Here is a 13,854-nt window from a genome sequence, read left to right on the forward strand (position 1 = left end):
GTATTCCATTATATGAATGTATTACAGTTTGTTTAACCATTTACCAGTTGATGGACATTTGGGATGTTTCCTGTTTTGAGCTATCACAAGTAACTCTGCTATGAGCATTTGTGTATAGGTTTTTGTGTAAACCTAAGTTTTCATTTCTCTAGGATAAATGCTCAGGAGTAAGATTCCTGGGTCATATGGTAAATGTACGTTTAACTTCATAAAAAAGTGCCAAATTGTTTTCCAGAATAACCAGTATAAGATCTTAAAAATTACACAATTAAAAAAAAATTATATGCTCACTATAAAAAATTAACATAAGGCAGCAATGTATAAAGCGAAAGCAAAATTGTAAGCCCTGCAACCCTGCACCACCTCTTTCCTGAGTGGTAATTGTTATGTTTCCTGTATATTTTCAAGAACGCTTTATGTATGTGGAAGCACATATATGTGTATGTAAATACATATATATTCACAAACGGGATCACACTATACAAGCTATTTGCAACTTGACTTTTTAAAACATCTTAGGCATATTTGCATTACCAGTAAATAAATATATACTTAACTGCTTTAATGGTAAAGAACTCCATTGTATGGATGTACCATAATTTCTTTACCCAGTCCCCTAATGAAGCCTTTTCTATTGTCAATTTCTCTTTCTGACAAAGCTATAATGAAAATCTTTTTACATATGTCTTTGTGTAATTTGCACGAGCTTATCTGTAGATAGATTTCTAGAAATTGAAATGCTAGGCTAATTTTACATGTTGAGATACTTTTTAAAAAAGTTTACACTCCCACCAACGGAATATGAGACTCTTAGTTCTTCACCAACACGGAGTATTATCAAAATTTTAAGCCTCTGCCAACCTGGTAGAAGTGGAATTTAATTTGTGTATCTTAGTGGGGAACGAAGATGAGCACTAGTTTATATAGTGGGGGTGCCAAAAAATGTATACAAGTGGACACTTTAGTCAATGTTGCTAGAGCAGTAGTTCGCTATAATTGGAAGCGTCTGGATGCTGATGGGAACCATTTTGAGCACCTCTTATAATTGCAGAAGTCAAACGTGACTTGTATTCATCTTTTGTTATAGCTATATGTTATTACAATTTTAATAGTTTTCCTTTCTTAAATGTGTATACATTGTTTTGGCACCCTCTGTATTTATTAGCCACCTGCATTTCTTGTTCAGTAAGTTAGTTGACTTTATATCGGTATTTTTGTCTTATTCATTTATGAGAGTTCTTCGTATATTAACAAAACTAGCCTTTTTCATTCATGTAGCAAATAATTCCTCACAGCTTATAGTTTATCTTTTGACTTTGCTTATGATTTTAAATTTCTGCGGACTCAAATGTATCCATCTTTAGGCTTCTGGATTTTAGGTCATGTTTAGAATGGTGTTAGAAAATACAAAATATATATGTATGCTGTCTAGAGTAGGAGATTATCCAGAAAACCTAATTTATAATCAGAAGCTTGTTCCATTTGCATGGAGTCAGAGCAAAGAGAACTGTGGGATGCTTTATTCCAACTATGGTAAGGCTGGAGGATTATCTCTGCTACACTGTTGGGTATGCATTTCTAATGACCAGAATATTTTTGCATTAGTGTTTTGCCCCTTACACAGTATCAAATGTTCTAACTATTCAACTTTCTTTCAGTATTTATCAGGCACCAAAAACTTCTGCCATTACAATACTATTTCATGAAGGACATGCTAAAAATAATTAAGATTAAAGCTTATTTTACATCAGTTACATATTTCATTTGATGGCATTTTCTCCCTTTGTCTTCAAATTCTTAGGGTGCACTCTTTGGTGTTTCAGTACCCTATGAAATTAATTCCACTTCTTAGGATAGTACTGGGCACACAGCATTGTGATCTGCACATACTGCAGGCTCAGTAAATATTTTTTGAATGAGTTCCAGAAAAAAAGGAGGGGTAACTGTGAAACATTCGTAAACATCAGTATAAATGTGCTATAAATTTTTTCTGATGTTATACCAGTTAGTTATTATTCTTCTTCAGTGGTATTTTTCACAAAACGAAAGTAAGTTTACTAACCAGAGACACTTTTCAATTTTGCACAAAGTATAAAATTGTTCCAAGTCTCAGATGCTACATAATCAGCCAAGAATGTAAATTTACAAAATAGATGAAAAACTGCACTATATATTATAAATGTGAGATTTAGAGCAGAAAATCAGTAGTTTTCAGCTAATAAACAAGAAATCATTTAGTATCAATTAAATTGGCACAATTGAACTAAATTAATGTAAAATGATTTGGTATAGAGCCCAATTTTTCTATTACTTTAAGTGGAATTTTGTATTAACTTACATAACTGTAAATTTTCCACTACTCCCTATTTAATGTTCTAGCTGCATCATTCTGTAACTTGAATCTATTCAAAACTCTGTAACATTCTACCAAAGATGGTCTATAAAAGAAATGGAAATTTACTTTGAATAGTATTACACTCCCCAAAGCTCTAGAGATAAGTAAAAATGTCTCCAATTTTATGTTATTGATATTTAGATGTTTGTGTTTAACTTTTATCGTTGAGTTGATTAAATATACCATAACTCCTTTTTAAAGTTGCAGGAAAAACCAGTAAGCACAGAGGATGGGAGAGAAACTAAGACACAGGCGTGGAAGGTATATAATTTAAGGACTGGAAATAATGATTACATTGAATTAGGAATGCTTTAAACATGATTATCAGGTGAAAGCTCCACGATTTACACGGGGCTTGCGTTATTTCTCATTTGGAAAATTTGTCTTATTAAATACATTGTTCCTTTTCTTCTAATTGACAATTTAATATTAAAGGGATATTTTAACCAAAAATTAAAAAAAAAAACACCAGAAACGAAGAGCTCTTAACTAAATAACGATTGTTATGAATCTGGGAACTTCTATAACAGCAATGGAGACACTGTAATAGGTCACTTCTTCCTGTCCTAGGAAAAGCGGCGCTTCGGAGGGGACAGGCCCTCCCGGAGTTTATCTCCCCCGCGTAGCTACAGCCTGGCAGTCAAAGGGCCAGGAAGCTGGATTCGAAACAAACATATACCAACGGTGATAAAGACTTATGTTAAACGGGGTCCAAGGAGCGGAAGGGGCCCTTTCGCACTTCAAACACCTTGGGGGAGGGGATAAGGAAGGAACCAAAATTCTTTATATCGCTAGGCCACCCCCGCCTACGTTTTCAGGAAGACGGTGGATTAGCGTGGGAGGCGGGGGAGACCCTCTAGGTCCCCCTGGATTTCTTTCATCCAAATTCCGTTTTCCGCCCCCCTGCCCCAAGAGTCGAGAATAAATTGGCCCGGCTCCCGGCCTAGCCTAGTAGCCCAGTTCCCTGCGTTTGCCAGACCCGAGAGAAAGACACCACGTTTTCTAGGAGACTGGAATAGTGGGTTGTAAAGAATAGAAACATTGTTTTTTTCCCAGTGCTAGGTCTTCCTGGTAGAGAATCAGCTCGCGTCACTCCACAGCCGAAGCAAAAAGCACACAAAACAACCCAAAAACTCGAAAAGCAAAAACCCTAAATCACTTAGGATCAGGTGCCAGAGTTAGGCGAGTTGAGTCCTTTCGGTGGTTAGGAGTAAGGATCGCGGTAAAGCGAGGTTCAGGAACTAGGGCCAAGGCCCCTTGCTGGGGCGTGTCAGAGGAGGGGACATCGCAGTGTGATGCCCGACTGGGCTGCCACCTCGGGCTGCGTGGGGGCGAAGAGGCCCGAGGGACGAGTCCCGAGGGAGCCCGGTTTCCGTTTTCCCACTGCCCGGGGCTCCGCCAGAGTCCTACCACCCTCCCATCGACACCCCAAAAAGAAAGAGGAAACGCGGCCCTATGGGATCCGCGGAGGAAGCGCTGAAAAACGAACAAGTCAGGCGCGGGCACAGCACCTTGTTTACCCCACTCGGCGGCGCGCCCCTGCGGGGGCCTCGTTTGCAGGCGGCGTCCGGGACGCTGCACCCGGGAGGCAGCCGGCCGCGATTGGCTGGTGAATGGGAGGAGGACGCGGGGTGGGAAGGGTGGGAGCCCGGCGCTGCAGTGACAGCGCGCAGCCGCTAGATGCCGCTCCCTCCCAAGGGGAGCCGGGCGCGGGTTCGTGGCCGACAGATGGCGCCTGCGCGTTCCATTCGCCTCCAAGTCGCCGAAGAGCGAACACCCCAAACAATCCCGAAGCGCCACCAAAAAAAAAAAAAAAAAAAAAAAAAAAAAAAAAAAAAAGAAAAGGGAAAAAAAAAAAAAGAAAAAAAAACCCGCCGGATCCGACCGCCACTTTCAAAACCCCCCACCGCTCTAGAACCGCGGGAGCTTCCGTCCCTGAGTAGAATTCGAGGGTGTAAAGAAGAGGAAGGGGAAAATATCTTGTACCAGCCCAGGGGTGAAGAAGCCCCCGGCCTGATAAAGAAGGAAGGAGGAGTGGGGGAGGCGAACAGTCTCGTTGCTGCCTCTGTGTACGCTGAGGGGGGAGGTAAGTTATAAAATGGCGGAGGCGAAGCTTCTAGAAGTTTGGAGAGGCACCCGGAGGGCGCGGGGCCCACTGTGAGGTTTGTAGGGTTGAAATAGGGCGCGAGAGAGGAGTTGGGAGGAAGAACGATTGGGCGCTCCGTTGCCATTTATTTCCCCTCTTCTTTTGCCCCCAGCGGGGCCAGCCGTGGAGTGGGTGGCCAAGTCAAGGCCGAGGGACTCCTTCTCGTCCCCGAATAACCCCCAGCCCTTCTTTCTCCCTTATCTTCTCTGAAGTCGCTACCTCTACATTACCAAAGAACTTCCAGCCCCCTTCCTCCCTACCTCCTTACTCCTATAGAGGTTTTGTACCGCAGGACTCTTCTTTTCGACTACCCTCGCTGAAGATTTTTCTTCTTTCCCTCGCCCCACTCTCCCTCGGGGCCTCTACGGAGACCTCCCCCCCCACCATGGGTGGCCCAAAATGGAGAACGCGGAGCAGCGCAAGATGGAGGCTCCGCTTCTCTGTGTAGTATTAGATTTAGGTGCCTTTTCTCCGGCAGGCTCTTAAGGCTGGGAGAGCCAAAACTGGAGGTGGAGTGGGGTGCGAGCCGTAGTCGGGGGAGGCTAGCTGGGGAGGCTGTGGTTGGGTGGGTGAGAGCGCGGTATCGTGGTGAGGGGAAGGAAGAGAGCAAAATGGTGGTGCTGGAAACCTGGGGGGGAGGGGAGGAGAGAGGCTCAGTTGTGTATATTTGGGCCTCGGACCGAGGGAGGCGAGGGAAAATCTACTCTGATCACACCCCTCCCTCGTGCCCCCTCCCTTCTCCCTTCCCCTCCTTCCTTTCTTCCCTCCCTCCTCTCCCTCCCTCTCTTCCTCCCTTCCTAGAGAGGGAACAACATTCATGTGACGGGCCCCTCGGCTTCTCCCCCGCCCCATCATCTCCTGCGCGTGGTGGGGGAACTGCTGGGGAAAGCGATTGGCATCGATCTCTCCATCCCTTCCGAGGCCCGACTTCGGTCAGTTTTCTTCGGGCACCAATTTTATAAATAGGTTGGGGGTCTGGTGGTGTTGGCCCCGCGTGCAGCCCTTGCCCCCAAGAGGGCCCTGCCTGGCTGGCTTGGGAGGAGGGGGGAAGGGCGGGAGTGGAAGGCTGTTTGTTGGGGGGTTTTGGCGCCACTTTTGTTTTAGTTTTAGTGCTGCTTTTCGTTCCCACCCCCACCCGCGCTGTCTTTCTCAAGACACGAACTGAGCTCATCCTTGCCCCAGGTAGGCAGCTTCGGCTTTTCCCCTCCACACTTTTATTCTGGCTGGGGTTGACTTTCTTTTTTCTTCTCTCCGTACCCGATGATCTGTGGACGGCGATTTTAGGGCCGAAAAGGGTCGGTTGGGCCGTGGGGAGAGAAGGTGTGCGAAACAGCATCAAGTAGTTCCGCAAAACTTTGAGCCCCGTTCCCATTTTCTTGTGGCCTACATTCGTAAACGTATTGTTGATTTCTGTCGTTATTATTTTTTTTGGTCGCGAGAATGTCGTTTTGCCTTTAGTTTTTTATAAGCCGCTGTACTTTCGACATTTAGTTTCTGCTTCCCCTTGGTGTATGTCATTTTATTTTTAATCCTGAACTGTAATGGGTTTTATCGTGTGATTTTTAGTGCTGCAGTGTTCAGCTTTAATTTTTAATATCGCATTAGTAGTTTCATCCGGTTTGTGACTTTCTCCTCCTTGGCCTAGAAATGTTTTATATGTTGTTGCCTACCACCCCCTCCCTCCCTCCGTTCTTTTGGATGTAGTTTTTAAATTGAGGATCATGGTGTTTGACTAAATGGTTATTTACAGTTTATATGATATATCTATTAGAAACTTTTGATCTGTAGGATTGGTTTAACTAAAGGAAAAGCTTGTGTTGGTTTGAAATGATTCCTTAAAATGCGCGGGCCGCCCCCCGCCCCCCCCGTGAAGCCCCATCTTCCCCTCACAGTGGAGTGTAAATTCCATACCCCTTTTCTCCCACGGACCGCCGTATTTCACAGCAGCCACACCCTGTATTTGTCTGTGTGGATTGGACTCATTATCAGCTTAATTTAGTGACTCTTAAACCACCATGATGGAACTTGCTTAAGCACTAAGCTTCTTTTCCTGTTTAGTCCTAGTGGTTAGTGTCGAAAGAGGAATAACCAAGGTTTCTTGATGAAACCTTGATGCAGTCCAACCTCTGCCTTTTTTCTGTTGTCTTTTCCTACTCCGGGCTGTTGGCGGTGTCAGCACCGCTGCTGGGGGCGGGGGTGGAGGGGAGGAAGAGTCGGGTTACCGAAGTGCGTCATTCCTGGCTCTAGCAGGGCCTGCTCGGAGCTGCTGGTGTTTGTTACTGTCCTCGCAGCACTTTCCTGCCAACCTTCTCTCTCTGCGTATTGGTTAGGAGCAAAAGTAGGAGGCGGTCTTTTAATTCTATCTGTAGCCTAGCGCGTTGTATTTAAGGGTATATGTGAACTTATTTAAAAAAAAAAAAAAAAAAAAAAAAACAGCCCTGGAAAGTGGATACATTTCTGTTTAATGACATACAATTCAGGTAGTTTAGACTTGCTTTCATGTATTTTCCAGTGAACGGTGGGGTTAATTTTGAACATTTTAAACCACTTACGTTAAAATGCCTGGTTTTCTTTCTACATTGATATCAATCTGTAATTAAGGATCAGAAGGACCAGTTAAGGCATAAGTGTTCAGCGATTTTTCAAGTGGTTGAATTGTAATTTTGTGACACATTATGTTAAATAGTCTTTTTTTTCCCCTTGTGAGCCAAGGTGCTTTGTGGCTGCAAGCTAATTGCACATGTTTAAGTTCATTTTCATCACATTCCCATTTATCCCTTTAGATATAATTTTAAATATATCCTTTGGATCTTACGGACTTTATTCAAATTCTTAAAGATGGCTATTTCTTTATTTTTAACTGAATTCTTAAATTTACCACCTAACAAGTTGTGTAGAGGGTGACTGTACAGCTACGCTGTTAGATTCTTGTCTTCTTGTTAGTCTTTGATACTTTTGTTATCTTTGGATTTTTCTCAGTGTATCTACTGAGCACAGACAGTGTCTTCCTCTTAATTCTTTTCTGAAGATAATTGGGGGAGGAAGGAAGTGGTGGAAGGTAGAGATCGAACAAAAGTGGCCTTGAGTTGATGATTGTAGCTTGATGGTGAATACAGGAGAGCTCATTGTACTATTATTTGCTCTACTTTTGTGTGTACTTAAATTTCTGTGATTAAATTTGAAGAAAAAATTTCAAATTGTCTTGCAATTTTGGTGTAATGACTTAAATTTATATTTACATATCAATTATTTGCTTGGAAAACTTGGCCTTGTGTACAAATAATTACACAATGCCTACTATGCCATCTTTTAAAAAATACTTAAATTTGAACCAGTATAGAATAAATGTTTATAAATTGGTTGAACTTTAAATGTTTGTAACAGTTGGAATGTGCTCTGCTTTTAGTTATTTTAAATCCTTTGAAAATAGGAAAATTACATTCGCAAATTGTGTAAATTCTGCTTGGTGTCCATTTCATTAAATGGAGTTAGTCTGTATGAAAGGATTTACTATTAATAGGAGGGGCTTTGGCAGTTGGAGTAAGTGACAGTGGAAGGGAATCGGTTGCCCTAGGGAGAATTCTTGGTAGGAGGATCGAGGTAGGAGTTGAACTCAGTTTCAATATTTGGTGTTTAAATGAATGGGTAGAGCAAAGGACTGGAAAAGAAATGTGCTTATTAGCCATTCTTTTCCACTGTGAAATAACTATACCATTCTAAGGTACTAGAGACTGGCAGTGGGGGGTGAGGTGTGTTCTTTTTAAAAAACTGATATGAAAATGAATGTTTGCATATAAAATGAGTTAACTCCCCTCCCCAAGATCTGGTGCTGTAAATAGTTAAAAGTTGATATATAAACTATTTTAATGTTTTCTAGTACAAAAATTCTGACCATTACCCATCAACTGTAAAATAAAAGTGCAATGCAATTAAAACCCTGTCTCCTTATTTAGTGTGTTTGTGAATTGCTCCTAAATTCTTTGAAGGTAAGTATCTTATTTTCTGCAATTTTGTGGTGTTAAATGTCAGTTTTTTTTCTGTGAGATGTATTTTTCAATATATTTTAAAGTTCTAAAGGGAATCCAAAATAACGGATATTTAATTTAATGTTTGGCGAAATGTCTTCCCTATTCATTATGAAAACAAAATTCCACACTTGTCTGGGAATAGACATTTCATAATTGTTAATATTAGTCTTTATATTTCATATTCATTTAAGCTTTAGAAGGATGTTAAGACATTACATATTTTGAATTCTTATTCGTATGCAAATAATCTTAAGTAGATGTTGTGGATTGTGGCTTCAGATTTATTTTATTGTGGTGAGGCAACAGCTAAACTACTAAACCAACAAATTAGTTGGGTAACTTTGAAGTCTATTTAGTTAGGGTTCTTTTTTTTTTTTAAAGCTCGGGCACTCAAGATTTTAATGAAATTAAATTTTACATTCCTTTTTCATTGTTTTCTTTTTAGATCTTCTTGACTTTAGTGGTTGCCCGAGGACTTGTGAGTTAAAATGGATAGGGTTGGGTTCGGGACAGGCTCAGACTCAAATTATCCTTAGGGAATTTAGGGTAGATCTGAAAAACTGTCTTGGACAGTTTAGTAATGCTTAATATTCTGCATGTTTAAACGGATGCCACCCACAGTCATGTGTGGGAAGGGAGTAAACAGTGAATAGCATATTCTTTTTGCTTTGGGTTCTTTATAATAGATGGAAGACTTGAGGTTTTGATGCTACAAGTTAATTTTTGAGCTTAAAATTTACATTAAATGGACACAGTAATCTCTCTGTTAACATTTCAGGGGGATAACGTTCATATCTCTTTAATGCTGTGACTTTTTTGTCTCAAGTTTTTGTTTGTTTGTTTGTTTGTTTAAACCTGGGCTTGTATTAGCACTTTGAAATCGCTGTTAGGTTATTCAAAGACTTGAACATGACAGTTTACTGTACAATGGAGCACTAGGATATACCTATTTTGGGAGTTGGGGAGTACAGCAAAGGAAGGGGATAATATCAGTTAGTTAGCTATGGGTATCAGTATATACGGAACTGTGATTAATCATTGGAGAGTAAAGAAAAAACTTTAAAGATACAGGTTATTTTAAAAGTTATTTACATTTTCCTTTTATAATTTTCTACTTTTGATATATGTTTATGACTTGTAATTTGTGGTTCAATACTGTCCCTGTATAATAATTCTCTATATCTCTGGCTATCATAAGCGGTAGTTATTGTATGTTCTGTTTGGCAAAGATACATGAGAAAACAAAATTGTCAGTTTGATTTTTTTCAGTCTTGTGAGTTGCCTGCTTTGCATTTAATTTAACCCAATTTTATATATCTTCAGTTTAAGTAGAGTCTTAATTTTTGTATATGTGCATTTTAAAAATCTCCATCTCTTTAGCAGCTGTGGTAATCTGCCTGAATTGTGATTTTAATGTATGCTTGCAGTTCTATATTTGATAGGAACCAGAAGAAAACAAGAAGTCTTTACATATACTTTAATAATCAAGAGATTATTGAAATTGTTTAAAACTCCCTTCCCCCAAAGGAAGGGAGGGTGAGTAATGTCAATGGCCTGTTCTTTTTTATTATTTTAATTGGAAAATACATGACTAGGCTTGATGAGACAAACTAGGGAGATTTCTATAAACTGGGTAATCTAATGTACAACTCAAAGGTAAAATTCCTTTATAAAAAAAGTTTAAATTCTGTTGAATGTTGCTAGAGGGGGAAGAAAGTAAGTCCTGTTTACACTTTTGCATGGATAACATTTGTTGTAATGGGATTTGACTTGTTGAATCCTGAGATAAGATTTTGAGTTCCTTTTAAATGCCAATAACTGCTATGTGTTTTAACATGTATTGTTTAATCTTCTCAGCTACCTTTGCAAGATCGGTGGTTATTATCACTTTACAGATGGGGAAATTGAGGCTCTTAGAATAAATGACTTGTCACATGATAATAATTGACGGTCTCAATTCACACCCAAATTAGTTTGACCTCAAAAGCTTTGCTTTTTTATTAAGCTCAGTAGTTTCCCTTAACTGGTTTAGGTATTGGGTTATTGATCACCAGAAAGCATGTATCATTTGAATGTTACAAAATGAAGATTTTTTTCATGTATAGTGCAAGATAAATGCAGATTTTTACACAGGGTTAGATGAATTGCTGCCTGATGAAAGGTCTAAACTGTGTTTTATACTAAATCTGAGCTTCGGTTTTGAGTGTGCTCAGTATACAAGTTTGTGGGATAATATGTTGAATTGTATTCTTGATTTTTTTTTTTTTTTGTCATGCCATGGTAGATAGAATGGTTTCACTGTTTTTTTTCCCCCTTTATGTCATTTATGCTCTATACTGAATGGAGGCTAAGTGTGACGGAGAATAGTTCCCCAGTCATTCATCTTGTTTATTGAGTGGTTAGATTTGAAATTAAAATTTAGGTGACTCTTTTTATAATTCACTGCTCTGATTGGTTCTGTAGGGGGATTTTATTGTTGTTATTTAATGGTACTTTAAAAATGTTCTCTTCTAAGTGTTAATATCTTCTCTGTTTCTGCTTTCAATTCTCGTTCGTCTTTTCACTTTATTAAATTTTGTTCTTATTTTTATCAGGTAGTAGATAATATTGGTGCCCTGGATTATTAGATTCGTTAGTGATCAGAATCTTGATCTCAGTTTTCTTTGCTTTTCCTCTTTTTCCTTCCTGCATTTCATAAACTATAACTAGGCTTTTTTCTTATCTGAAGGAATGCTAGATATTGGATATCTAGCCTAAGATAAATTAGTGGGGACAAAATAAAACTGAATATATTAGTGCTTTTCATAGCCATGAGTCAAATTTATGTATTTTATGTTAATCATTTCCTTGAGCTTCATTTTGTAGGTATTAATTTTTCCAGGTGATACAGTCTTCTACCCAGATTCTTTGTTCAATATTGAGTCTTTTCATCCATATTTCCCCCTTTTTACTCCAAGAATACCAAGACCCTGGTGTTCTACAATAGAATTATGCCCCAAGGCATACATTGTATGTAATAAATTAGTTTCTCTCCTGTGCATCTAGAAAGATACCAGTAATGTACCATTCTTGGGAGAATTCAGGAAGTTGTCACTCAAATCATTTTCTGAGTTCTATGGTGAACATGAGGAACCCTGGTTGAGAAAGGCTGCTAGAATATTCAGGAACTCAATTTGGCACTAACCAAATTTTTACTTTCCACAGTTACTTTCCTGTCAGTAACCTTAATATAGCCTCTACTAAAACTTACGTATGATAAAATGTGAATGCAACTGATAATAATTGCCATCTCTGTGGGATAAATTGGTTAGTGTTGATTTCAAGCAGTTAGTGCTACTTAGTTGTTTTAAAAAATTGAATGTGAGAAGTTAAATGTATAATTTTATTTGTAAAAAGGAATATTGTAGAAGCTCTGATTATGCAGTTCAAAACATTTTATAAAAAGTCTTTGACAGGGACTGTAACATTAACAATAGCTAACAACTGAACTCTTACTATGTGTCAGACACTGTTACAAATGTTTTATGTGCATTAACTTACTTAATGTTCATAACCTTATGAGGTAGGGTGACCATATGATTTATTGTTCAAAACAGGATACTTTTTAGAGTGAAAAGAAACACTAACCTGATGGCATGCTGGGATAATAGGATAAACTAGGGCTGTCTCAGAAACTAGGATGTATGATGAACCTAATTAATACCCACTTTTTCAGAAGAGGAAGCAAAGCATAGGGAGGCCAAGTGACTTGCCTGATTAGTAAGTGGTAGGAAGGGATTCAAAACCCCTATGGAGATTTCTTTGGGCATGAAAGTGATTTAAATTACTTTAAACTTCCATATTCTGAGAGTTTATTTTTACTCTTTTGGAGATGGTTTTTATTGGTATGGGGTCGATAGTAAAAGACAAGATGCAGTGTTTTTTAAAAAGTCAGAATTTCCAGTTGGCTTTTTTTCAAGTGACTGTTAAGACTTCAGTAATTATATGTCTTAATGTTGGAAACCACCTTCTCTGAGGTCCCCCTAAATAAAAAACTCCAGGATAATTACTTATACTATTTATATCTGTGTTTGTCTTCCTTACATATTCAGACTCTTTTACCATTTTCTTAGGAGGAAATGTAAATTGTATGATATTTCATGGGGGTTCTTAATGTGGAAAATTTCTTTTGAGAAGAAAGCTGAAAGAAATAATTTTGTGACTGGGGAGGAGAAATGGGTACTAGAAAAGAAAGGAAAAGGTCCTGTTTAGAGAATTATCTGAAGTTAAACTGATTTGGTTACGTAATTTGAAAGTTAAGTCTTACAGAGATTGATGTGTCATTTCATAAAATTAACAGTTCTCTTATTTTTGGTGAGTTTTGTCGTTGCTTTGTATTCCTGCCCTGTTTATGTTTGTGGTACCTTCCACCCCTCAAAAATAACTGCTGTAGGTAAATGCAAACATTTGGAGAAATGATATCAGCATAATTATAGATTTGCTATATTGTAAAGTAAGATTTTCCCCTTTTTCTTTCAGTGGGGGTGAATGGTAGAGATCTGATCTTAAGAGGACTTCATGTTTTGTTTCCATACTTGGGTATTTTAATATTTCATTGAGGAATTTGTATGTTTCTCTTCCCTAGCTAGTTCACTTTTAGAGGTTTTATTGGTGTCACTATTTTATAAACAGGTTGTTAAGTAGGTCTATTCAATTAATTTATTTTTATTTTTATTGGGGAACAGTGTGTTTCTCCAGGACCCATCATTTCCAAGTCGTTGTCCTTCAATCTAGCTGTGGAGGGCGCAGCTCAGCTCCAAGTCCAGTTGCCATTTTCAATCTTAGTTGCAGGGGGCGCAGCCCATCATCCCATGTGGGAATTGAACTGGCAACCTTGTTGAGAGCTCATGCTCTAACCGGCTGAACCATCCGGCCACCCCTCTGGAAGCTCAGGGGCAGCTCATTGTCTTCAATCTAGTTGTGGAGGGTGCAGCTCACAGGCCCATGTGGGTATCGAACCGGCAACCTTGTTGTTCAGAGCTCACGCTCTAACCAACTGAGCCATCCGACTGCCCTATTCAATTTTTTAAAAAGTGTTTTACTTCATTAAAGCCACCATGAAGTTGGAAGGGGCACGGGGAACTGCATCTCTGACCAGATGAAGGAATTTGAGTGACTGGTAGATAAAAGTTTATTTCTTGTGGACTCGATTTATAATATGGAATTAATACAGTTTGTGTTTCAGAAAGCTATTGCTTGTGTTTAACTTGGGGTCCATGGATAGGGTGGAAATGTGTTGAGAACCC

At 39.2% G+C, this 13,854-nt stretch overlaps 1 protein-coding gene across 8 annotated transcripts in view; it reads left to right on the top strand.

Annotated features, from left to right (window-relative positions):
• Positions 1–4,105: 4,105 nt before the first annotated feature.
• STAG2 (STAG2 cohesin complex component) overlaps positions 4,106–13,854 on the top strand; it is a 124,661-nt gene continuing 114,912 nt past the window's right edge. The window contains exons 1-2 of one of the 8 annotated variants that reach the window (XM_074324154.1): positions 5,033–5,050; positions 5,343–5,473. The gene's annotated coding sequence lies outside the window, so the exon portion shown is untranslated. The other 7 variants (XM_019718171.2, XM_074324155.1, XM_019718173.2 and 4 more) reach the window with 7 other exon arrangements.

This window comes from Rhinolophus sinicus, chromosome X (assembly GCF_036562045.2).
Source record: "Rhinolophus sinicus isolate RSC01 chromosome X, ASM3656204v1, whole genome shotgun sequence".
Taxonomy (NCBI): Eukaryota; Metazoa; Chordata; class Mammalia; order Chiroptera; family Rhinolophidae; genus Rhinolophus; species Rhinolophus sinicus.